The sequence below is a fragment of the Hyperolius riggenbachi genome, chromosome 5 (genome assembly GCF_040937935.1).
Source record: "Hyperolius riggenbachi isolate aHypRig1 chromosome 5, aHypRig1.pri, whole genome shotgun sequence".
Lineage (NCBI taxonomy): Eukaryota > Metazoa > Chordata > Amphibia > Anura > Hyperoliidae > Hyperolius > Hyperolius riggenbachi.
This window is the reverse complement of record NC_090650.1, coordinates 280,152,405-280,178,692: the sequence shown is the minus strand read 5'-3', so window position 1 is coordinate 280,178,692 and position 26,288 is coordinate 280,152,405. Positions and strand designations below refer to the sequence as shown.

The 26,288-nt window shown below is 43.8% G+C and overlaps 1 long non-coding RNA gene across 1 annotated transcript; it reads left to right on the top strand.

Annotated features, from left to right (window-relative positions):
* LOC137517665 (uncharacterized) lies at positions 1–25,813 on the top strand. The gene is made up of 4 exons (XR_011020615.1): positions 1–337; positions 1,250–1,396; positions 6,072–6,225; positions 25,667–25,813. It is a non-coding gene; the product is annotated as an uncharacterized lncRNA (long non-coding RNA).
* Positions 25,814–26,288: the final 475 nt, after the last annotated feature.

The following is a 26,288-nucleotide window of genomic DNA, read 5'->3' as shown; positions in this document are numbered from 1 at the left end:
CACAGCTTGAGATAATGTGCTAACTTATAGCCATTACTCAGAGTTATCTTGTGCATCTTGAACTTTTCTACTTCACCTAAAGCATAAATGTAATCTAAAAGCATGAGCATTTTGCACCACGTACTGTGCTGCACACTTATTCCTGACATTTTTAGAAAGACTCTGGCTAGATTATTTACACCTGTTTCTGAAAATTAGCACAGCTCACATTCTGTGGACTTTCAGGAATTCTATCCATAAATGAACAAATGCCACTGCTTTGATCAATAGCAATCAGGCAACCCAAATAAGTATAGAAGTGAAACAATTGTTTTTACCGAGCAACCTTATAAAACAGGTAAGCAACTTGAGATGCTGATGTTACAGGTAAACCTACTACAGGTAGTCCCCGACTTACAAACACACTGCCGGCATGAAAGCCCCAAAAATATGAAATTTATTCTGAATTATTTTTCAAAAAGAACTTGTAGTTTTTGAGAAAAATGATTTTATAAATTCAAAGAAAAAAAATGGTTTGTAAAATAACATTTTGATGTAGTACACTGAGGGCACAGGGGAAAAGAGGTGGCAAAGTGTGTGTGTGTGTGGGCAGAGGCAGCATATAGGGGGACACTGAAGGCACGTGGTAACAGAGGTGACACAGAGTGAGACACTTGAGGAACGGGGAGGGGGGGGGGGGGGGAGGGATAGAAGAGGAACCAAAGACAGAGATTGCAAAATGTTTCCACTAATGGACAGATTCATATTAAGAACTAACCTGCAGTCCCTATCTTGTTCGAGAATTTTTATGTGTAATGTACTATATTTAAAAATGCAGTATCTCAGAAAAAAATAGTTGCTAAGCAGTCAGCAAGCTAATTTTGCAACGTTGGTGCCCTGAGTTCAATCCAAACATAATGCAAATGCATACATGGGTAAGTATACATGTGTGCAATCTTAGCAAATAATTATGAGATTAGAAAGAAGAAAAAACACTGAACTAGGACTAATTTCCTATCGCATTATGAAAAAATACTGATAAATGATTTGCCTTTCTCTCGATATTATCCTAAATAATAAGTGCCAGGTGACAATATCATAGGCGTTTCTTAGTGGATGCAATGGTGGTTACATTATGATCACAATCTCATTTAAGGACCACTGTGGTGAATAATTACATAAAATTAAACGCATACATTTAAGATGTACACTAGTCAAAGAGTAAAATGCATTCAAAATGACTTATTTTATATGTCTCTATTGTTTATAGTAGGCAGTAAACATCTGCGTTCGGTATAAAGAACTCTGGGAAGGGATATTCCGCACGCACAGATCCTCTGAGGATGCTCATTTGAGCGAAACGGTCGTAAGGCAGACTGCTGCTCCCACATTGCCCCACAGCCTCGTCGCATTTGTGGTATGTCGTTACCATATTGAAATTGCTGCAATGGTGAATTTTATTCTGTGCATGCGTATGATTTTAAAGAAGCCTATTACAAAAACTTTTTTTAAGAGAAAACTGCATAGTTGTGCCGGATATATCTCTTCAGTTATGGATTAAACATCTAAAAAGGTTTCGCAATAGTCCATCTCCTCATGGCGGATTCTCAGTGTTATCTTTATTCATTTTAAAAGCGCTCCCTGGAAAGGATCGGTGAAAAGATTCTGGCCACCATTATTACTCGCTTGCACTCCATTGGGGCAATTGGACTGAGCAACTGCAAGATGGATGGTCGAAAACCTATCAGGTTTATCAGATTTGTACTACCGAAAGTAAATTACGGTGACATAGAAAAAAGTAATTTATTGTACATTATACTCTGGGAGAAATGTACATTTTGTTTATATGCATTCACATAGATTTAATTTATTTATTTATTTTTGCAATAGTGGTTCACTAATAAGGTTTCTTTGAAACAAAAAAGTGTATTAAAAGATCATGGTATGTATTAAGAAAAGTATACCTATCCCTTTCCCTTCTCTGCTACTATGACCTAGAATCTGGCATGTGTACATGTGTCCCTTGAAGATCTGTAAATGACACAGAGGAAGCATTTTACTTGAGCTTACCCTGCCTGCTCAGTCATGTTCCACCCCATCATCCCGATTCTCCTCTCAATAAAAAAGTATCTCCTGCTCAGGTATACCCAAGCAACGTGCCTGCATAGCTCTTGCAGTCTGCAGTGTTGAGCTTGATCCTTATGGGCAACACAAATAATGCATAAGTCCTGTATGGTGAAAACAATAAACTTAACTCTCACTGACTCCTATTGGCACCCAGTATCCTTCATCTTCATTCAGGATCCCACTTCTCCCCTGAACGTGTTGGTTTGCCAGTGAACATTTTCAGGCTGCCACCTAAAGATGACCACCGTGGGCATCACCTTTCAGGAAGCTGCACTATAGAAAAGTAATAGGACTCACCTTGATTGAAAGAGCAGCTGTCCAAATATCAGTGAAGAATGGCAGCAGCACCAAAGGTGAAGCTGGGTCCCAAGCAAAGTAGAGCAGGACTTGGAACAAGAACTAGAGAAAAACACCCTAACTATAAAGTTTGATCCTCACCAGTAATTTTTAAGCTTGGCCCAGAGATGAGCTTTAACAGCTGTTGGAGGTGGTACGCCTAAAAAAATATTAATTCTTATTTATATATGCCATGTTTTTTTTCCAGTGATAAACCCAATGTTAAAATAGAGTTTCTAAAAAGCTGTTTATTCCATGTACACATGAATCTTCATTCTCAGTCTGACGCGGTGAGAAGCTGCAAAGTTGAATTGGCAATATTGGTGCCACCTTTCTAGACAGAATATTCCCGCAGATGGAAACCAGTAAAGTTCCCCCCCAAAATCCTTTTCACACTAAAAGTATTTATTTATACAGGAGTTGGACTTTAAATCAAGAAGACAGCAGAATAGCTGAGGACAATATTTTAATATTCATGGAAAAGCTTGCACAAAAGAAATAAAAATATGGTTAGTTAAGAAAACGTAATAAAAGTAATACTAAGTAAGAAAATATATAGAAACATGCAATTATCTTAATATATATATATATATATATATATATATATATATATATATATATATATATATATATATATATATATGTATATATATATATATATATATATTCTAATTTAAATGACCATTGTCTATTTTCTAATGGAACATGGCTCATATCTGATGTATTACCCCCTGCTATGTTTTACCGAGACTCTCATATAAGCATCTAATTAGTCCTGCTGTGAAACATCAAAAAGGTTAAACAGACTTGTTGATGGCAGAAAAAAATAGCTAAATAAAATACATATTGACACTGCCATTAACCATGTGGACTTTCATTTTCAATGCCTTCTGTCTTTAACTCAGAACACAGTTAGCAGCCAACATACACTGAAAACATTTTACTGTGGAAGAATGATCCAGCTGCCATTTTCCAGGCTTCCTGTTTTTTTCTTGCTCAATAAATAGGGATGCTAGGATATGTTTTCTAACCTGTATGGGTATTGTTTTCCCATGAAAGAATGTGGCTAACTATTCCTGCTGAGGGATAACAATCACTATTTGTTGGTTACCCGTATCATGCTCTAGCCCAGTGCTGTCCAACTTCATGGGCATGGAGGGCCATTTTTTTTTCAGACCCCATGGTGGAGGGCCGAAGGTTCTTGATAGAGCCCCCCCCCTCCCCCCCCCCCCCCCCCCCGGAAAAAATGCAATTAAAGGATAATTAGATTGGCAGCACTTTTCACAAAATGCAATTTAAAATAATGGTGAAGTTACGCACGCCAGAAAACATGAGGGGTCCATTGTACGCGCGCCGCGCCGAAAAATGGGTCTGGCCATGGACCAGAATGCAGGTGTGGCCACGGGTGGAGACAAATTTACATGAACTTAGCAATGTGGGACATTAGATTAGGACAGTGGTGGTGAACCTTTTGGAGGCCGAGTGTCCAAACTGCAACCCAAAAGTCACTTATCGCAAAGTGGCAACAGCAATTTAAACTACATACAAACGTTTTAACTCATACATGAACATTATGGAAAATCCAAGTTGAAAATAAACTGTGAAGATAAACAATTTCATCCATCCTACTCCTGAAAAATGTGGGGTTTTTTTTAGAACCTCCCAGTTTTATTTTCCGTTTTAAAAAGCTAAAAAAGTAGGTTTAATGCTATTGTCTCATGATGACGATTCAGCTTTTCCATAGTCTCACAGTTCGCAATCATGTGACCCCCAACAAGACAAATTCAGCAATCATGAGGCCCCCAACAAATCATGAGGCCCCCAACAAGACAAATTCAGCAATCATGGTGCCCCCAACAAGACAAATTTAGCAATCATGAGGCCCCCAACAAGACACATTCAGCAATCTAGAGGCCCCCAACAAGACAAATTCAGCAATCGTGATGCCCCCAACAAATCATGAGGCCCCCAACAAGACAAATTCAGCAATCATGAGGCCCCCAACACGACAAATTCAGCAGTCATGAGGCACATAAATAGACAGCATTTCACATAAATAAGCAGAATGCCCCTTTAATATGGTAGACACCTCTCACCTGGCTTCTAAATTCTCCTCTACTGGCTGCTGTGCCTGGCAATTGTGTTTTGGGCCGGATTGGGGATGATGTGTGGGCTGAAATGCCAGGTGACAGGTGTCCCCCCAGTTGAGGTAGTGACAGGTGTCCCCCCAGCTAGATAGTGACAGGAGCCCCCCCCAGGCTAGATAGTGACAGGAGCACCCCCCCAGGCTAGATAGTGACAGGAGCACCCCCCCAGCTAGATAGTGACAGGTGCCCCCCACTTAGATAGTGACAGGTGCCCCCCACTTAGATAGTGACAGGTGCCCCCCCCAGCTAGATAGTGACAGGTGCCCCCCACTTAGATAGTGACAGGTGGCCCCCACTTAGATAGTGACAGGTGCCCCCCACTTAGATAGTGACAGGTGCCCCCCCCAGCTAGATAGTGACAGGTGCCCCCCACTTAGATAGTGACAGGTGCCTCCCACTTAGATAGTGACAGGTGCCCCCCCCAGCTAGATAGTGACAGGTGCCCCCCACTTAGATAGCGACAGGTGCCCCCCACTTAGATAGTGACAGGTGCCCCCCACTTAGATAGTGACAGGTGCCCCCCCCCCAGCTAGATAGTGACAGGTGCCCCCCACTTAGATAGTGACAGGTGCCCCCCCCCCCAGCTAGATAGTGACAGGTGCCCCCCACTTAGATAGTGACAGGTGCCCCCCCCCAGCTAGATAGTGACAGGTGCCCCCCACTTAGATAGTGACAGGTGCCCCCCACTTAGATAGTGACAGGTGCCCCCCACTTAGATAGTGACAGGTGCCCCCCCCCCCAGCTAGATAGTGACAGGTGCCTCCCCCAGTTAGATAGTGTCAGGAGCCCCCGCAGCTAGTGACAGGTGCCCCCACCAGTAACGAGCCCGTTACCTCGGTGTCCCCGCTGGCCTCTCCGGTGTCCCCGCTGGCCTCTCCAAGCAGAGCGCGCGCATGACACCCGCGCGGCAGAACGTCACATGCGGAAGTGACTAATGATTCACTTCCGCATGTGACGTACTCCGTGCAGGTACCATGCGCCCTCTGTTTACCTCAGTCGCCGCGATCTGTGAGGTCTGATCTGTGAGGCAGCGGCAGCGGGGGGACATAGGAGAGGCCAGCGGGGACACAGGAGGCCACAATACGAGGGAGCAGGCATGGCGCCGATAGCGCAACCCCTGCCTGCATCCCAGGGACACGAGCGGGCCGCAGCAGGTGGCCTGGCGGGCCGGATGCGGCCCGCGGGCCGCCAGTTGGACAGCACTGCTCTAGCCTACTACCTTTTCTTATTTTCTAATAATTAGTCTAGTCACGCTGTTGGGTTTTGGGCACAAATTAAATTCCACCCAAATGTCGTAATGGAACTGATTAACACCAATATCTGGTTAAAATACAGGGAGCTAGGCAGACTTTCTATGAATTATTCTTACTGTAAGTGTATATAGAACAATAGAGATAAAAAAAACCTCTGTATTCAATCTAATAAAAATACAGTAAATGAAACAATGGTAACTTCTGACTACCTGGTACTGCTTCTGTGCAGGGTGGCAGCGCAAATGAGGAGGCATGCGGCACGGGCCGCATAGGCGCAGTGGATAGCGACAGGCTCCGTTGCCGAAAGAGAAAGTGAGCTTCGGAGGATTGTTCCAGGATGGCGCTGGCACAGGTCAGCTGCAGGTAGCTGGCAGAAGCCCCAGGTAAGTGAAACTCTTTTTTTTAACTTATTACAGGTTGCCTTTAAAGTGGATCAAAGATGAACTTTTACTCAAGGCATAATTGTGTTCCTTACATATAATTTATAGGGCATTCCTCAAGCCAAATACTTTTTTTTTGTTTTGTTTTAATACTCTAATTCCCTATAAACTAAACAAGCCTCGACCACAGCTTCTCCAAAACGCCAAGGCATTCAGACCCATGTAGCAAGGGCTTATGGGAGCTCAGTCTGTGCAGGAGGTGGAGGAGGTTACTATCCAGAGATTTCAGAGGCAGAGGGGAGGGGGGGATGAATTTTTCACAGGCTGAGGGGTGGAGATGCAGTTGCAGATTACCTCTGACAATGTGACAAACAGAACATGGCCGCTCTCATTGTATTACAGGAATAAATCATCATAAACTGCTGAAGCTGTATGCAGCCAGATTTGCTGTGTAAATTATCTAAACTTTAGATAAGATATATAGACAAGTTACTTGTTATAGTTAGTTTTTCATCTCGGATCCGCTTTAAGGTTCTATCCATGCTAAATATATTGCAAAATATATTTATTGACCATTTTAAAATATAAAACAACTGTGACCACAACCAGTATACTTCATGTAGGTCAAGATTTTGTGGATGTTGAAATCTTGGGGAGCAGTGTACAATGCCATTTAATTTTCCTTTTTTGGGGGGAGATTTTGGTGGGTGGTTAGCTTTATTGTCATCTTGATCTTGAGGATGGTGAGCAGGCAGAGGTCTGTACCAGAGAGGTACTGTCCCCCCCCCCTCCCCCCCCCCGATGCTGCAGGGTAGAAGGAGGAGAAAAGCCTATATGGGATCCTACACGTTGACAAAAACAGTTTGGTGCTCCATTCACAAGATAAGCACCAAACTGTTTTTTTTCATGTTGTCAGCCATCTTTTTGTTTTCCGTGTGTGTGTGTGTGTGTGTGTGTATGTATGCATACACACACGTGTATTTATGCATAATATATATATATATATATATATATATATATATATATATATATATATATATATATATATATATATACACACTGTATATTCTGGCGTATAAGACTACTTTTTAAAAGTCGGGGGTCATCTTATACGCCGGGTATCATTTCCGCGGCCGCATCCCCACCGTATGCGCTGATCGTATGAAAGCAGCAAGGGCGGTGCTGTACAAGTATGGTAGAAGAAAATGCACTCATCAGGATTCCTGAAAAAAATTAATTTAACATGGTCCCGATGACGAGGTGAGGGGCCACCTCACTGGGAAGGTATAAGTAAAGGGTGGAGCAAAATGCAGGTGTCCGGGATGCTCAGGGTATGTAAAAAAAAGACATAGAGCGGCGCTGTGCCCAGTAAAACACGCCTCTTTCACCTGTCTGGCCTGCCCTTGTATCCAATTACCATACCTCTATCTCAGCCTCTCAGATCTCACTCCTGAGGACTGCAGTGAAGCAGCGCAGGTGCGCATGTGCAAGATCTGAGAGGTAGAGAAGGAGGTAATAGTATACAAGAGCGGGCTAGGCAGGTGAAAGAGGCATGTTTGCGCTACCGCTCTGATAGTCTTGGAGACAGGGATAGCTGACCAATCCAAGCAGGCTTTGTGTACAACAACCAGCCAATCGCCGGTAAGGTACATAGCATGCCGTGATCGGCTGGTTGTTGCATACTGGGTACCACATACAGTAGAGCAACAGTACCTGTACCTGTTTATACAGTATAGCACCAGTACATATAGTACATTATACAAATGTCCAACCGTCAAGAGGGTAGTCTTATACAACGGGTATATCCTAAAATGTGTGTGTATATATATATATATATATATATATATATATATATATATATACATACATACAGTATACTGTACACATATGCACCCCTCCCCCCATGATCAGGCTTAACCTCTTCAAATTCACTAACCTCATATATCTCTTTCTGTTTTTAGGTTCAATGGCCTGCTGGATAAGAAGTGACCTATTGAAATGGGTACCCCTTGAATGGGAGTAGGAAGTTACTCCTTCCAACCATTCTTAAAGGGGTTCTGTGGGGGCTGCTGCACATAAAAAAAGACAGTTACCTCGGGCTTTTATCAGCCCCCTGTAGCTGTTGTGTCCCACGCCATCCTCCTCCGATCTGCTGTTCCCCGGCACCGGGCTAGTATTCGTCTAACACAGACGAACAATGCGCGCTCCCATTCGCGTCAGGCGCAGTTCAAAGTTTTCTTATACTGAGCCTGCGCAGTAAGCTTCCGATGATGCGGGCGGGAGCGAGCAGGCCCGCGACCCCAGCCGCGCAGCCGCAGTTGGATGCATGACGCGCTAGACCGGGGCCGGCGGCGGAGAACGGCACATCAAAGCAGGACGGCATGGGACATAACTGCTACAGGGGGCTGATAGAAGCCCCAGGTAAGTGTCTGTTTTTATCTGCAGCAGCCCCCACAGAACTCCTTTAAGACAGATGTTTTAAGTTAAGAATCTAATGTTGTGGTGTCAGGGCTCTGTTGATTCGTGCACTTGTGAAAAACTTGGAGCTTTCCTGGGGCTGATGTCTAAGTGACCACTTGCCCTTCAACGGAGCATTCTGCAATGCTCAATAGACTTTGCTGCTAGTAACCACCAGGTAGCAAACACCGGCGTTTCCCCGACAAATGACGAGAGAACACCAGAACAAATCATGCAGTGCGGAGTGGGTAGAATGTGATTGATGAGGCTGACTACTGACTGAACCTGTAGGGAACAAGAGAACAAACAGTGCAGGGGCAAATCCAGGATTTTCAAGGGGGGGATTCCTGAAAGGTCTCTTTCGGCAAGCCGCACACTACCGTGCATGCGTTTGCCCACTAAATATACACAATGCACAGTGTTTCCCTACAAAATACACATGATGCAGTAGTGTTTCACCAAAATGTATATGTGGCAGTGATTAGGTAGCCAGATAACCCCCCTTTATTATGAATAACCAAATTACCCCCCCCCCCCACTTAGTATAGGTGACCAGATGACCCCCCATTTATCTCACAGGTAGCAAGAGGAGCCTCCCCCCCCATTTACAGTATAGGTAGCTAGATGACCCCCCAGGTAGGATAGGTAACCACATGATTCCCATTTTATAGTATATAGCCAGATGACTCCCCGTTTAGTACATTCCCCCTTGTATTTCGCCAGATCGCCTTGTATATAGCCAGTGTATACAGTCAGATCTTCCTTGTATATAGCCAGATCCCCCTGTATATAGTCATATTCCCCCAGTACATAGCCAGATCCCCTTTGTATATAGCCAGATCCCCTTTGTATATAGCCAGTGTATATAGCCAGATCCCCTTTGTATATAGCCAGTGTATATAGCCAGATCTTCCTAGTATATAGCCAGTGTATATAGCCAGATCTTTCTAGTATATAGCCAGTGTATATAGCCAGATCTTCCTTGTATATAGCCAGTGTATATAGCCAGATCCCCTTTGTATATAGCCAGTGTATATAGCCAGATCTTCCTAGTATATAGCCAGTGTATATAGCCAGATCCCCTTTGTATATAGCCAGTGTATATAGCCAGATCTTCCTAGTATATAGCCAGTGTATATAGCAAGATCCCCTTTGTATATAGCCAGTGTATATAGCCAGATCTTCCTAGTATATAGCCAGTGTATATAGCCAGATCTTCCTTGTATATAGCCAGCGTATATAGCCAGATCCCCCCCTGTATCTAGCCAGCGTATACAGTCAGATCCTGTAGAGGTGACATAGGGAAAGATAGAGAGACAGGGAGACATACCAGGATTGGGGGATGGGGGCAGAAGAGATGACTCTACTTAGCATCCTCCTGGCAGCCACAGACAAGTGAGCTTACATAAACAAGTCAGGACCTCACACAGTACAAATATCAGCCTTCATTACAATGCTCAGTACAACTGACCTCTGCAATAGCAGACTGCCCTGTACACTATTACCATTGTGATCAGTGTATATCCCAAAAGATAGTGACACCTCATAATAAGGGGAAACGGGTACAACACTTTAGTGAAGCTTTCAGAAACACAGCAATGGACAGCACAGTATCTGTACCCCTCACCTTCTCTCTGATGCCATGTGAGAACTGGAGCCCACTCATCTGAACCCTGCTGGCATCAGTCTCTCCTCTGCTCCTCACTCTGCTGCTGGGCAGGACAAGTTACACAGCATGTCACTGCAGCCACACAACATGTCACTGCAGCCAGAGCTAAGAGCTCACTTTCAAATTGGTCTCTGCAGCCGGAAAAAGATAGGGGGCGGGGCGGAGCCTGCATCCCAAATCGAAGCAGTATAGACAGAGTGCTGGGGAAACATGAAAGAATCGAGTAGCGTCCTGCACACATGCCTGGCCCTGGACTGTTTGTGTGCTAAAGATCACTGGTGTCTGGAGCTGTATCCTCCACCCTCTCACCTCTGTACGGCTGTCATAGCCCGAGCTGACATCCTCCCTCTGCTTCCGCTCTCTCTCCAGCCGGAACTAAAGATTTATTGTCGGCTGCAGAAAAATAGTCCCTCTTCACCTGCCTGCCTCTGCATTGTGGAACTGAGGGGGGAATAGGGTGAAGGCTGATGGGGTAGAGGAGGACTAAGGGAAAAATTTAAAGTAAAAAAAAGACCATCGCAGCCAGGATCAGCCCTGCAGCAGGGGGGGATTCTGGGCATCGGTAACCCCCCCCTGCTTGCGCCAGTGCAGTGGGGTAGACAGGCAATCACAAAGATGACATACAGCAGGTCAGGGTCAGGGACCTAGATTACCTACTGTGGACTGGACAGGCAGGGACAAGGACGACAGACTGCACACTGACAACAGCAGACTGTGAGCTGGATTGATGGAGCTGACTAACAAGACAGACTGCAAACACATTCTAATGCAAAATGTATGCAGCTTAAAAATGGAACATGAATTTTATGTATTTGACCAATTTCAAGCCACATAAATTTGCAATAACATTTTGCATAATTCTGCATTAACTCAGAATTATTTGCATCTCATTCACCATCCCTAGCAGAGAGTTTAGAACCAACAGAACCAAGGCAGGCCCACAGGTTATGGGGTGTCTTACACTGCTGGGATGCAGTGTGAGTGGTGCCTTTTCTAATGTGGATGTGTATGAACGCATTAGACATGGAGATTGGTTTGTACTTACTACATGCTATATAATGTTTCATAGTAGTAACAGCAGCATCGCCACATTGAAAAAGGTAGAACTAGAGGTAGCTTTACATTCTAGTGTAAGATGTGGAATAGATAAGTGTCTAAATACTGCATTACAGCCTATGGCATTGCACTAGCACCATGGATAAGGCTGTTAATTAGTTTTAGTTGTAAACAGGGGCGTAACTAGAAATCACTGGGCCCCCCTGCGAATATTTGGATGGGGCCCCCCCCATAGGTGCCAAATAATCGTAATGGGGCAGCGTTTCACTGTAAATTAATTGTAAAGTGGGCAGCATTTTACCAGACAATCGTAATGTGGGCCAGAAAATCGTAATGTGGGCAGAGTTCACCAGAAAATCGTAATGTGGGCCTTTAGAAAATCATAATGTGGGCAGAGTTCACCAGAAAATCGTAATGTGGGCACCAGTCACCAGAAAATAGTAACGTGAGCAGCAGTCATCAGAAAATTGTAACGTGGGCAGCATTTACCAGACAATCGTAATGTGGGCAGCGTTCACCAGAATATCGTAATGTGGGACAGAAAATCGTAATGTGGGCAGAGTTCACCAGAAAATTGTAACATGGACAGCATTCACCAGACAATCGTAACTTGGGCAGTGTTCACCAGAAAATCGTAATGTGGGCCAGAAAATCGTAATGTGGGCAGCGTTCACCAGAAAATCGTAACGTGGACAGCATTCACCAGACAATCGTAACGTGGGCAGTGTTCACCAGAAAATCGTAATGTGGGCCAGAAAATCGCAATGTGGGCAGCAGTCACCAGAAAATCGCCATCTGGGCAGCAGTCACCAGAAAATTGCAATGTGGGCATCAGTCACCAGAAAATCCTAATGTGGGCAGCAGTCACCAGAATATCGTAATGTGGGCAGCAGTCACCAGAAAATCCTAATGTGGGCAGCAGTCAGTCACCAGAATGTCGTAATGTGGGCAGCAGACACCAGAAAATCCTAATGTGGGCAGCAGTCACCAGAAAATCGCAATGTGGGCAGCAGTCACCAGAAAATCGCAATGTGGGCAGCAGTCACCAGAAAATCGCAATGTGGGCAGCAGTCACCAGAAAATCCTAATGTGGGCAGCATACACCAGAAAATCGTAATGTGGGCAGCAGACACCAGAAAATCGCAATGTGGGCAGCAGACACTTGAAAATCGCAATGTGGGCAGCAGACACCTGAAAATCGTAATGAGGGCAGCAGACACCTGAAAATCGTAATGAGGGCAGCAGACACCTGAAAATCGTAATGTGGGCAGCAGACACCTGAAAATCGTAATGTGGGCAGCAGACACCAGAAAATCATAATGAGGGCAGCAGACACCAGAAAATCGTAATGAGGGCAGCAGACACCAGAAAATCGTAATGTGGGCAGCAGACACCTGAAAATCACAATGTGGGCAGCAGACACCTGAAAATCGTAATGAGGGCAGCAGACACCTGAAAATCGTAATGAGGGCAGCAGACACCTGAAAATCGTAATGTGGGCAGCAGACACCTGGAAATCGTAATGTGGGCAGCAGACACCAGAAAATCGTAATGAGGGCAGCAGACACCAGAAAATCGTAATGAGGGCAGCAGACACCAGAAAATCGTAATGTGGGCAGCAGACACCTGAAAATCACAATGTGGGCAGCAGACACCTGAAAATCGTAATGAGGGCAGCAGACACCTGAAAATCGTAATGAGGGCAGCAGACACCTGAAAATCGTAATGTGGGCAGCAGACACCTGAAAATCGTAATGTGGGCAGCAGACACCTGAAAATCGTAATGAGGGCAGCAGACACCTGAAAATCGTAATGTGGGCAGCAGACACCTGAAAATCGTAATGAGGGCAGCAGACACCTGAAAATCGTAATGAGGGCAGCAGTAATGTGGGGCTGTGGTGGGCAGCGAGCGGCGGGCAGATACATACCTGCTTCCGTGCGTTCCATTGGAGACTTCTCCCTCTAGTTGCTGACGTCACTTCCGGAAGTGACGTCAGCCGCTAGAGGGAGAAGTCTCCGATGGAACGCACGGAAGCAGGTATGTATCTGCCCGCCGCTCGCTGCCCACCACAGCCCCACAGACACTTACGAGCTGGAGGGGAGCACAGAGGGGAGAGCCCCGAGGTGAGGGAGAGGGGGGAACTACCCCTCTCCCCGCCGACTGTGGGCAAGGCTTTCCCCTCATGCTGCCACCCCTCCAGCACCCACAAAACGGCCCCAAGCGGGCCCCAGGGGGGGGCCGGGCCCCCCCGCGGGCGCAGGGGCTGCAGGGCCTATTCCTACGCCCCTGGTTGTAAATGAAAATAGCTCTGCCATTAGGAGCTAAAGGAATTCTCTTTTCAGACCTGAGCTTGTCACATTTACAGCTTCCAATTTCAGGTTGCTTGCATGTGTACAGCAGAGCCCTCTGGTGGAAGCATGTGTAATGGCATGAACTATACTGAAAAAAAAGGAAGATAATTTTTTCTGTTCTCACATTAATTTGATTGATCAAAATGTTTAAACGTTCGATTTATGATGTTAGTCACAGAAGAGCTTCATACTCTTTGTAATTAAGCAAGAGGTGAAATTGTACATTGCTTCGTCATTTTTAAGTATAATAGTTTTGTTGTAAAGTTTAATATATATATATATATATATATATATATACTAGCCGCCCCTAGGCGTAGCATACACCGCATAAGAGGGTAGAGTGCAGGAAGGGGGTATTGGGCACAGCAGCGGGGAGGGGAGTTGGACCCCTCCTCACCTGGGTCCCCCATGTGCGCTTCCCCTCCTGCTTAAAGGGAAGGTTCAAGCAAAAAAAAAAAAATGAGTTTTACTTACCTGGGGCTTCTACCAGCCCCATGTAGCCATCCTGTGCCCTTGTAGTCACTCACTGCTGCTCCAGTCCCCCGCTGGCAGCTTTCTGACCTCGGAGGTCAGGGCCACATTGCATACATTTTTACGCATTCCAGCTAGTGCAGGAACAAAAATTTACGCGTTGCACCACTAACGCGTAAAAATGTATGCGTTAATGTTCCTGCACTAGCAGAAATGTGTAAAAATGTAAGCAATTCGGCCCTGACCTCCGAGGTCAGAAAGCTCCCAGCGGGGGACTGGAGCAGCAGTGAGTGACTACGAGGGCACAGGATGGCTGCATGGGGCTGGTAGAAGCCCCAGGTAAGTGAAACTCATTTTTTTTTTTTTGCTTGGACCTTCCCTTTAAGCACAGTAGCAGCCGCCACTATTAGTATGAGGCAGCGGGCGGGAATGACTCACCTCTTCCGTGTTCCATTGTGCTTTCCACTGTCGTCACTTCCTGCAATGCCGCACACTATATTGGTGCAATTTGCCTTTTTAAAACAGAAGGAAATCGGCAATAATTCAGCTATAAGTGAACATTTGTGATTACCCACAATGCACCACTACTAAATCTGCAAATTATGCTTTTACACTTTTGGTAAGTCAAGCAAGCCTATAGCTTTTAGTTTTATACAGTCATGTCAAACCCACATGTGACAGCCTATTTCAGACATTTGATCCTCACCAGTACATAGCAGGGATTGATAAGGCTGTATGAGATGGGGCTTGGACCAGTACAACAGAGTAACCAAGCAGCTCAGGGTGACCCAAACTACTAAGACTGTATAGGAGAATAAAAGAGACCAAAAAGCCCTCCTACTAAAAAAAAGCAAAGCTTGTTGTAATTTTTCTTCTTAAAACAGAAGCAAATCTGCAATAATTCAGCTATAAGGCCTAGTGCACACCAGAGCGGTTCGGCTGCGTTTTGCGATCCGCTTGCGGCTGCAGATACGCTTGGGTAATGTATTTCAATGGGCTGGTGCACACCAGAGCGGGAGGCGTTTTGCAGAAACGCATACTCCCGGGCTGCTGCAGATTTTGGATTGCGGAGGCGTTTCTGCCTCAATGTTAAGTATAGGAAAACCGCAAACCGCTCTGAAAAACGGCACTTCAGAGCGGTTTGCCAGGAGGTTTTTGTTACAGTAGCTGTGTTTAGTAACAGCTTTACTGTAACAATACATGAAATCTACTACACCAAAAACGCTTCACAAAACTGCAAAATGCTAGCTGAAACTCTACAGAAAAATAAGAAAAAGAGTTTCAAAATCTGCTAGCATTTTGCGGATCTGCTAGCGGTTTTTGGTGTGCACCAGGCCTAAGTGAACATTTGTGGTTACCCACAATGCACTGCCACTGAATATGCAAATTATCCCTCTTTGCCCTTGGTTTGATATGACACTATTTCTTCTTCTTGCTTGGACCAGCCCCTTCTTCTTGCTTGGACCGGCCCTGGGGGCAGGGCAGTACTTCTTCTTCTTGCTTGAAGGTTGAGGCACTTACTCTATTATATATATATATATATATATATATATATATATATATATATATATATATATATATATATATGTTGGATTGGATTTGCATAGCGCCAACATATTATGCAGCACTGGACAATAAATCAGGTCACAGACAATAGTTTTGTTGTAAAGTTTAAACTATATATAATATATATATATATATATATATATATATATATATATATATATATATATATATATATACAGGATCTTCTCAAAAAATTAGCATATTGTGATAAAGTTCATTATTTTCTGTAATGTACTGATAAACATTAGACTTTCATATATTTTAGATTCAAATACACACAACTGAAGTAGTTCAAGCCTTTTATTGTTTTAATATCAATGATTTTGGCATACAGCTCATGAAAACCCAAATTTCCTATCTCAAAAAATTAGCATATTTCATCCGACCAATAAAAGAAAAGTGTTTTTAAAACAAAAAAAGTCAACCTTCAAATAATTATGTTCAGTTATGCACTCAATACTTGGTCGGGAATCCTTTTGCAGAAATTACTGCTTCAATGCGGTGTGGCATGGAGGCAATCAGCCTGTGGCACTGCTCAGGTGTTATGGAGGCCCAGGATGCTTCGACAGAGGCCTTAAGCTCATCCAGCGTGTTGGGTCTTGCGTCTCTCAACTTTCTCTTCACAATATCGCAAAGATTCTCTATGGGGTTCAGGTCAGGAGAGTTGGCAGGCCAATTGAGCACAGTAATACAATGGTCAGTAAACCATTTACCAGTGGTTTTGGCACTGTGAGCAGGTGCCAGGTCATGCTGAAAAATGAAATCTTAATCTCCATAAAGCTTTTCAGCAGATGGAAGCATGAACCCACTTTTGAACCAGAAACAGCGGCAGAAGCGCCTGACCTGGGCTACAGAGAAGCAGCACTAGACTGTTGCTCAGTGGTCCAAAGTACTTTTTTCGGATGAAAGCAACTTTTACATGTCATTCGGAAATCAAAGTGCCAGAGTCTGGAGGAAGACTGGGGAGAGGGAAATGCCAAAATGCCTGAAGTCCAGTGTCAAGTACCCACAGTCAGTGATGGTCTGAGGTGCCATGTCAACTGCTGGTATTGGTCCACTGTGTTTTATCAAGGGCAGGGTCAATGCAGCTAGCTATCAGGAGATTTTGGAGCACTTCATGCTTCCATCTGCTGAAAAGCTTTATGGAGGTGAAGTATTCATTTTTCAGCACGACCTGGCACCTGCTCACAGTGCCAAAACCACTGGTAAATGGTTTACTGACCATTGTATTACTGTGCTCAATTGGCCTGCCAACTCTCCTGACCTGAACCCCATAGAGAATCTGTGGGATATTGTGAAGAGTAAGTTGAGAGATGCAAGACTCAACACTCTGGATGAGCTTAAGACCGCTATCGAAGCATCCTGGGCCTCCATAACACCTGAGCAGTGCCACAGGCTGATTGCCTCCATGCCACGCCGCATTGAAGCAGTAATTTCTGCAAAAGGATTCCCGACCAAGTATTGAGTGCATAACTGAACATAATTATTTGAAGGTTGACTTTTTTTGTTTTAAAAACACTTTTCTTTTATTGGTCGGATGAAATATGCTAATTTTTTGAGATAGGAATTTTGGGTTTTCATGAGCTGTATGCCAAAATCATCAATATTAAAACAATAAAAGGCTTGAACTACTTCAGTTGTGTGTATTTGAATCTAAAATATATGAAAGTCTAATGTTTATCAGTACATTACAGAAAATAATGCACTTTATCATAATATGCTAATTTTTTTAGAAGATCCTGTATATATATATATTGGATTGGATTTGCATAGCGCCAACATATTGTGCAGCACTGGACAATAAATCAGGTCACAGACAATGATAATAGGTGTGACAGACAACACAGGGTAATACAGGTTATATATATATATATATATATATATATATATATATATATATATATATATATATATATATATATATATAATCATAAAGGTGGCATCATGATTAGCAGCAGATACAAAGAAATCTAAGACAGTAGCTGGAAAGCCCCTTTATCCAGTTTTTATAATATGTGCTTCCTGTGTGTAATTTCTAATTGCTAAAGTTAAAATCCAAGCCTCTCCCAAGCTTCCGATTGTTTTGGTGCTTCGTCTAAATCACACATTGGTTTCTTATGCTGTGCACTTCATTGGTGAGATACTTTCATCTCAGTTTCTAATTGCCCTATGCTTTATTGTTTTAATTATTTTGCTGTATTCCCTAAAACATTACATTTTTAAAAACTACAATATGGGAAGTGAGAAACCTGCTTGTAATGGATGCAGCAGGTAAACTCAGGCATGGAGTACAAGAGACTTTTATGTCATCCGGAAGGTTCTAGTTCAAAATGAGCAGCGGAACTACTATTCTTAATCCTGCAAGAAAAGTGTAGGGTGCAGAAGAAGCCCTCTGCTAAAGATGCACCCCAAACCTCTCCACAAAGGCTATCATTCATGAAAGTGCTGTCGGTATGGAGAATCAGTGCGGGAAAACACCGCTGGTGGTGTTTTAGACTTCTGGCTGCTGATTCATAAAAAAGTATCCAGGTGCGGTAGCAGTGCAGAGATTCCCAGAACTAGGCTGGTGGTAGGCAGGAGGTAGGCTTGCGGAGACACGGAAGCTGCCGAGTTGATACATTTCTCCATGTTCCGCTCTGCTGCAGCTGCCTGGGAGGTCTGTGTATCTCCATTCACTTACATTGTTATCGCCACATCAGAGGGAGTGGTACTTCCCGACCTCACACCGCTTTTGCTACATTTTTTACAATAATCACCGCACAAGGCGGTGATTTATCGCTGTGCTCGGTAATGTCAGCTTTTGATGCGGTAGGAGCCTTTATGAATGCAGATTTTGCTACGCGTGCGGGAAAGTCCGCTGTTTTAAGCATTTCCGCATGCGGAAATGCTTTATGAATTACAGCCAAAGTGTGCAGTGCAGCAACGTTAATGTGTAGGTAGCTGGCACAACAATCAATATATCAGATAAAAAGACAATATAAAATGCAATAATCAAATGTCTGTAGCTAATGTTCCTACAGTATTTACAAACCAGTGCTAATTTTTTACTAGTAGTGTATTGTTAAGTTACATGACAGTTATGAAACGGGGAAGAGTTTCAGTGCAAGAGGACACCACGTTTGAGTGAGGGACACATAGAGAAATCTACATGCAGTGCTAACATTGGGCCAGCCCGGGCTGGACAGAGGGGGCAAGCTACGTCTTGTAAACCTGACACATTCATCAATGCCAGCAATTGATTTTACATGTATAGGTGGTAATACAGTTTTATTTGTTGCACAATAAAATGTCTTTTGAATAAATACTAAGATGTGGGGCGGAGGAGAGTAGTAACAGCTATTATTATTATTTAGTATTTATATAGCGCCAACATCTTCCGCATCGCTTTACAGAGTATATATAGTCTTGTCACTTACTGTCCCAAGGAGGAGCCCACAATCTAATCCCTACCTAACAAGGGTTATGATTATAGCATAGACTTTCTCCTGTGAAGTGGATGTCTATGGTGTTAGTGTGATACTAGACAGTATACTTCCCTACAACCCCCCCATCCTATGCAAAGTGTATCCGAACTCTAGCATATCGCACAATGAAAAGTCTTTATTTCACGTAAGGTTGCTCAATAAATTCACCGAACAGTCCTCTGTGCTTGATTAGCTAAATCAGAGTGACAATTAGCTGTTATCAGCAGCTGTGAATCCCCCTTCCCCCCGATATGGAATGATCGCACAGCACCTAAAAAATTTCACACTCAGTAAAGGTAGGTAGGTAGCCATGTATAGTTGCCTCCAGTAAAGGTAGCATAGTTGCCCTCAGCATAGGTAGCTAGTATAGTTGCCCCAGTATAGGTAGTATAGTTGCCCCCAGTATAGGTTGCATAGTTGCCCCATAATAGGTAGGTAGCTAGTATAGTTGCCTCAGTATAGGTAGTATAGTTGCTCCCAGTATAGGTAGTATAGTTGCCTACAGTATACGTAGTATAGTTGCCCCAGTATAGGTAGTATATAACCAGAAAACAAGAAAAGCAACCTGTACATAGACACTGCACCACCATGTAGAATGTACAAATAATAAGCTTAATTGAACCACAGTATCACATAAAATCAATTACAAACAGAGAGAACCTATTAGACATATAATATTGTCAAAGAATAACAAAAGCGCCTCACCTCTTCAATCTATTTAGTAACCTGCACTACAATGAGCCCCAAGTATAAAGTGGAGACCCGGGTCTGGTGGAAAAAGTGACAAGTGCCTGAAGTTTCTACAAGTGCTAGTGCTCAGTAGGAAAACAAAGTATGACCTGAAGGTACAGGAAATAATATGGTCATAGTAAACCAATATAAAGCATAAGTGTAAAAGCATGTGATGTAGCAGGCCTGGCTTGCAGAAATAGATATATGGCAATCAGGTGTGCAGCTAATGTTTTGGTGGCCCCAAGCAGCCCATGACTTGAGGCCCAACCCCCCATAAGTGAGGCAACACCATTGAATAAAGGGGCATGGTGAAAAAGTGGGTGTGGCCAGGATGTGCTGTGGGTGGAGCCAAATACTAGCAAAATACAGGTAGTCCCCAGTTAACTTATGAGATAGAGTACAGGTGGTGACCTCAGAATAGGTAGTGAGCTATAGGTGCTGCAGTATATAGGTAGCCAGGTTCAGGTGGTGCTCTCAGTATAGGAAGTGAGCTATAGAGTAGGTGCTGCATATAGGTAGGCAGGTACAGATGGTGCCTTCAGTATAGGTAGTGAGCTATAGGTGCTGCAGTATAGGATGCCAGATACAGGTGGTGCCCTCAGTATAGGTATTGAGCCATAGGTGCTGCAGTATAGGTAGTCAGGTACATGTCGTTCCTTCAGTATAGGTAGTGAGATATAGGTGCTGCAGTATAGGTAGCCATGTACAGGTGGTGCCCTCAGTATAGGTAGTGAGCTATAGGTGCTGCAGTATATAGGTAGCCAGGTTCAGGTGGTGCTCTCAGTATAGGTAGTGAGATATCGGTGCTGCATATAGGTAGCCAGGTACAGGTGGGGCCCTCCGTATAGGTAGTAAGCTATAGGTGCTGCCTATAGGTAGCCAGGTACAGGTGGTGACCTCAGTAGGTAGCAAGTTATAGGTGCTGCTGCAGACAGTATAGTAGCCAGATACAGGTGGTGCCCAGGTGGTGCCCAGCCCAGGCAGAGTGACTTACTTGTACGTGGGCTCCTCTCAGCACGCTCTCCTGCATTCCCCGCAGTCTCCTCCTGTCGCCACCTCGCCGCATGCTATGCCATGGTTACTTCCGGCGGCACCTCTGACGTCACACAAGCGGCGGCCGCGGAGAAGGGAGGGGGGTCAGGTGGGTTATCAGGATGCCGTGAGAAGGGGGGCATGGGGAGGGAGGGGGGAGTGTGACTGGGCAGGATGCTGCACCACGGCCTATGCCGTCTGATGCACCTTCGTCACCTGGCATCATAGGCCACCCGACCCTGGACATTGTGTATCTTATTGCTCATTACCTGCATTGTGTTATCTGTCACCCCTCTAATCATGATCCGTAACTTTATTTATTGTACAGCTCTGCGTAATGTATTGGCACTATATAAGTCAAATAAATAATAATAAATCATCTGCAGTCAATTTCTGCAAGGAAATATGTTCATGGAAACTACTGTTCCTTTCTCCCAAGTTCTCCACTGCCAGGAGAGGGTCCACTTCATACTCCAAATCCAGCTATAAACTAAAAAGCTTTCACAAAATCTTTTTTCTAAACAGTTTTCATAAACCACCCCAACAGCTCCCTCCACTGACTGTACACACAACCTTCTGCTGTCCCACAGTAGGCTGGGCTGGTTGACCCAATGACTATGTTTGGAGAGGCATGAGAACTCATTGAGCATGAAGGGCACCATACAGAACTGATATAGAGCACTCTTTCTCCTGCACACCAAAGCAGCACACTATAAGTCTTCACTATAATCTCCATCTCCATTTTTTTTCACCCGTGATGACAAGGCTATAGTACTTGAGCAAGGGATCCGTTTGGGGAATCATAATGAACGAGGTCAAGCAAGAGGTCTTAAGCTTGGTACACATTGGCCAATTGTACCACCTTCATGTAGTATGAGAGCTTATCTTCAGAATCTTTTCACAGTATTCAAAATCTGTTAGTCCTCCTGCTACATGGAAGTGGTAAAATTGTCTAATCATTGACTAATCAAAATTGTAAGAGTGCACGCATGATAAGACTTCACATTCTGAACTCCCTCTGAATCTACATATGCTGTTTAAGCCAGAGCCTAAAACGGGACCAGAAGCACAAATCTACATTCACATATTCTCTTATGATGCCTGAACCTGTCTATCATTTGTCCTGTGTAGAGGACAGAATCTGGGTTTATTCACTATGACACTGGTATTTTTAGGTTGGTCCTTCCATAGTGATGTCTGTCAAGCCACTTTTTGCCTGTTACACCTCTTATGAGCAACAAAGCTGCCAACTCTGTCTACTTTCTTCTTGGAATCTCCGTCCCACCTGACAGGGTTTACACAGACATGCAATCATTTCTCAGTAGGACTGTCAGAGACGGACTTTGTGGGGTTATTTGATGCCAGTAGAAATCACGCCAGTGAAGTATACCAAATAGAATGTCAAGTTTAAGAAAATAAAGAAAATCATAATGAGAGATATGATATTTGTTTATTCAATTCATTGTGTAAGGACCTGTTGTATATGGTGGGTCACAGTTGTCTTCTTATATAGAAGATATTTTTCTGCATGCTCTTGAGATTTGTGCTGATCTATGATCCATATTTTTTTATGGATGCAGACTTGTACTATTTGTCAATTCTCCCTTGTGGATTTTGTACCTAATGTTTGACATAAATCAAACCGTACATTTATTTCTATCATTTACTTATGAAAAAAGCTTTTATCCCTAACATAGATTGAAATTGTGTTCATGGCCTGAAGACATAACATGCAATTTCCTGAAAGAGTGGTAATAACTATAGCACACAAATTTTTATGTGCTTTCCCCATTTTGCATTAACATCTTAAACAGTCTTGCAAACAGCATTGCATTTGTGTTGCATGTTCAATAAAAAGTTGAGTCAAATGCTTACTTTATTGTCTATATCAGTTGAGGGAGCCATTTCAAGGCCTTTATCTATTTAACCTGCTAGATAGGGAAAATAGGATTACGTCCAGAAAGATGCATATGAGTGTAAGATAAAGGGCCTGATTCAGTAAACAGTGCTAACCCAGTTAGCACGCCTAAAGACTTTGGGCGTGATAACTAGGGTGCTAACTGGGTTAGCACCGTTTACTAAATTCACATCACAAAGTGCCACGCGCAAAACTTTGTGTGCACACAGCGCGGTGCGCGCGAAACAGTGTGATGAAAACAACGCACCCGGGACTTTGCGCGCAATGTGAATTTATCACGCCTAAACTAAGTTTAGGTGTGATATAGGGCTTTTCACAGGCGTGCTAACACTTAGCACGGTTTACTGAATCAAGCCCAAAATGTTAATATTTACATGGTGGATTGAATAGCTTGGAATAATTATTACCTGTAATGCACATAACTTTAAGGGAGTTTAAAATTAGGCCACAGGCCAATAACTCATCAGAACCTGAATTAAACATACCATGTAAATGTAGACTAGTTGTGCTGACTCAGTCTCTGTAAAATGTGAATGTCTTTTTTTAGCTGAAACATACAACCAGAGCTGGGACAAGGTCCTCCAGCACACAAAGCGGAGACACCAAAGTGCGTCCCTTCATCCCTCCCACCCTAGCCATCACACACTGATTGTTATTAGACCAAGAGGCACCCCAGGGACCCCAACACCTTAATCTCTAGTTATATGGCTTGCAGTCACTGCCATGTATCCATTTTCTTATTTCTCTGAGGCTGGAACCTCACTCGCCTCTGCCTCGGCCCAGCCCTGCATACAACTATCTCTTTGGTAGTCCTAATAGTATTATAAACCATAGAAAAATATCAATAGTTTAACTGTCCACCCCCTATAAATAATAACTCTAAACACAACCGAAGCACAACATGAGATTTAAATTGGACATAAATCAGATCTAGTACAAAATAATGCATGCCTTACCTCACTAATCTCAAGATATTGTCCCTCCCGCAACCTTCGCTCTTCCCAAGAAATTCTCCTGCCCTCTAAGCCGATCACCTCCTCTCATGCTCGCATCCAGGACTTTACACGAGCATCATCCCTTATCTGGAACTCTCTTCCACAGCCTGTACGTCATGCTCCAAACCTGGACATCTTCAAACGCACTCTTAAAACACACCTTTTCAGACAAGCTTATAACATTCTATAGCCCTTATTTACTTATCTGTCACAATGTAATCAGAGGCAAAGGATTACTGCCTCATCCATCCTCCACCCCCTTACCTAGTGTGTCCCCCACTACCCATTCACTGCCTCATCCATTCTCCACCCCCTTACCTAGTGTGTCCCCCACTACCCATTAGATTGTAAGCTCGCAAGGGCAGGATCATCCTCCTAATGTTTACTGTTTTTGTAACAATATTTGTGCTGCTTGGAACTCTGCTGTACATTTGTTAGTTGTATCTATGTTCCCCTTGTCGTCTTATTGTGCTTAGTAAAGCGCTGCGGAATATGTTGGCGCTATATAAGTAAATAATAATAATAATAATTCATAGTAAAAAAAAAAAAATAAGGAAGTCATACAGTACAAGTTACAGTCCATAAACATTAAAAATGCTTTGCTCCAGGATGCATCCCATTCTATACACGCCTAACAGGTAAGATTTTTGACCAATTTAAACCTCATGTTGAGCTTTGGTTGGGCTCAAAGATATAATCCTGATAGTGCTCTCTAAATAAAAACCACTACATAACACACAGTTTTTGGCATCAGAAGTTAATCTAACTGAAAGTTCTAATGATGCAATGATATGGAAAATATACGAGTATAGTTATATAGAAAATGAAGAAGAAATCCTCCAAGTTACAGGAGTGGAGTATAGTTGTTTTTATAGTTAATCCCTGTACCTAGGTTTGGATTTACAGCTCAGGAGCCTATAGGCACATAAGCTGTGGTCCCCTAAACTCCACCCTGTAACACAAAGACCATGCCCCCCTTTTTTTTACTAAATAAAACCACATAAGCTAATGTAAATCAGACTAATCCAGTTCCCCTCCAGTATTATTTAGGTCCACCTCCCAGTATAGGAAGCCAGATTTGCCCCCGGTATAAGGTAAGGCCCAGGTTTAGGTATCTAGATGTGCTCCCCTTCCCCCATACAGATAGCTGGATGTGCCTCCCCTTTCACCCCTGTATGTTTATCCAGGTGTATCCCCCTCTTCCCCATTTAGGCAGCCAGATGTGCCCCCTTGTTACCATAGATAGCTATATGTGTCCCCCTCCCCGCCATAGTCATATGTGCCCCCCTTTCCACTCACCCCCATAGATAGCCAGATGTGTCCCCTTTCCCCCACCCCCATGGATGCGTTATGTGCCCCCCTTTCCCACATAGATAGCCATATGTGCTCCCCTGCTCTCCCCACCATAGATAGTCATATGTGCCATTTTTTCATGCATAGATAACCATATGTGCCCCCCTTTCCCCACCCCCCATAGATAGCCAGATATGCCCTCCTTTCCTTGTACCCCCCATAGATGGTCAGATGTTCCACCTTTCTCTCCACCCCCCCATATATTGTCATATGTGTCCCCCTTTTCTCCCCTTCACCATAGCATATGTGCCACTCTCTCCCTCTATAGCAATATGTGCCTCCTTTCCCCATAGACAGCTTTATGTGCCCCCTGTTCCCCACACCACCCATAGATACCCATATGTGCTCTGCTTCTCTTCTTCCCTCCCTCCCTCATCAGAGTGAAAATGGAGCATATTAGAGCAGACTCACCAGCTCCCGACATGGCATCTCATTTCCCCAGCGCACCCCATCATCCTCTCATTGGCGACAGTGCCATCTCCTTGGCAACAGTGGCATCATGTGATGTACCAGTACTTGACTAAGTCTGAGTGAGGTAAGTCTCCTCTAATATGCTGCATTCACACTCTGCAGATGGAGGGAGGGAAAGAAGGGAGGACACTTTTAGTGGCCATTGAGCTGCCTCTTACACATGGGCCGCCTGTAGATACAAGTCTACAGTGCCTGTATCACTTGAATTTTTATATTAATGATATAAGGTAAAATAAACTGTTTGAGATATAATGAGTAGCCCTATGCAATATGTAAAATAGGAAAAATGACTAAGAGTTCAATTGATTATAGCAGACCTGAGACATAGTTACCTACGGTAAGCTCAGACATATGTTCTTGCTGGATACACATAATTTTGTGCATTGTCCATTGCTCTCCTCATTCCCCCCGGCCTCTGTAATCACACCTTAAAAAAATAACTTTTAGCTAAATTCCCATTTTCAGACAGGAAGGGTCATGCTGTGATGTTCCCTGCTATCACCCTACCATTCCCTCCTTTTCCTAAGTGG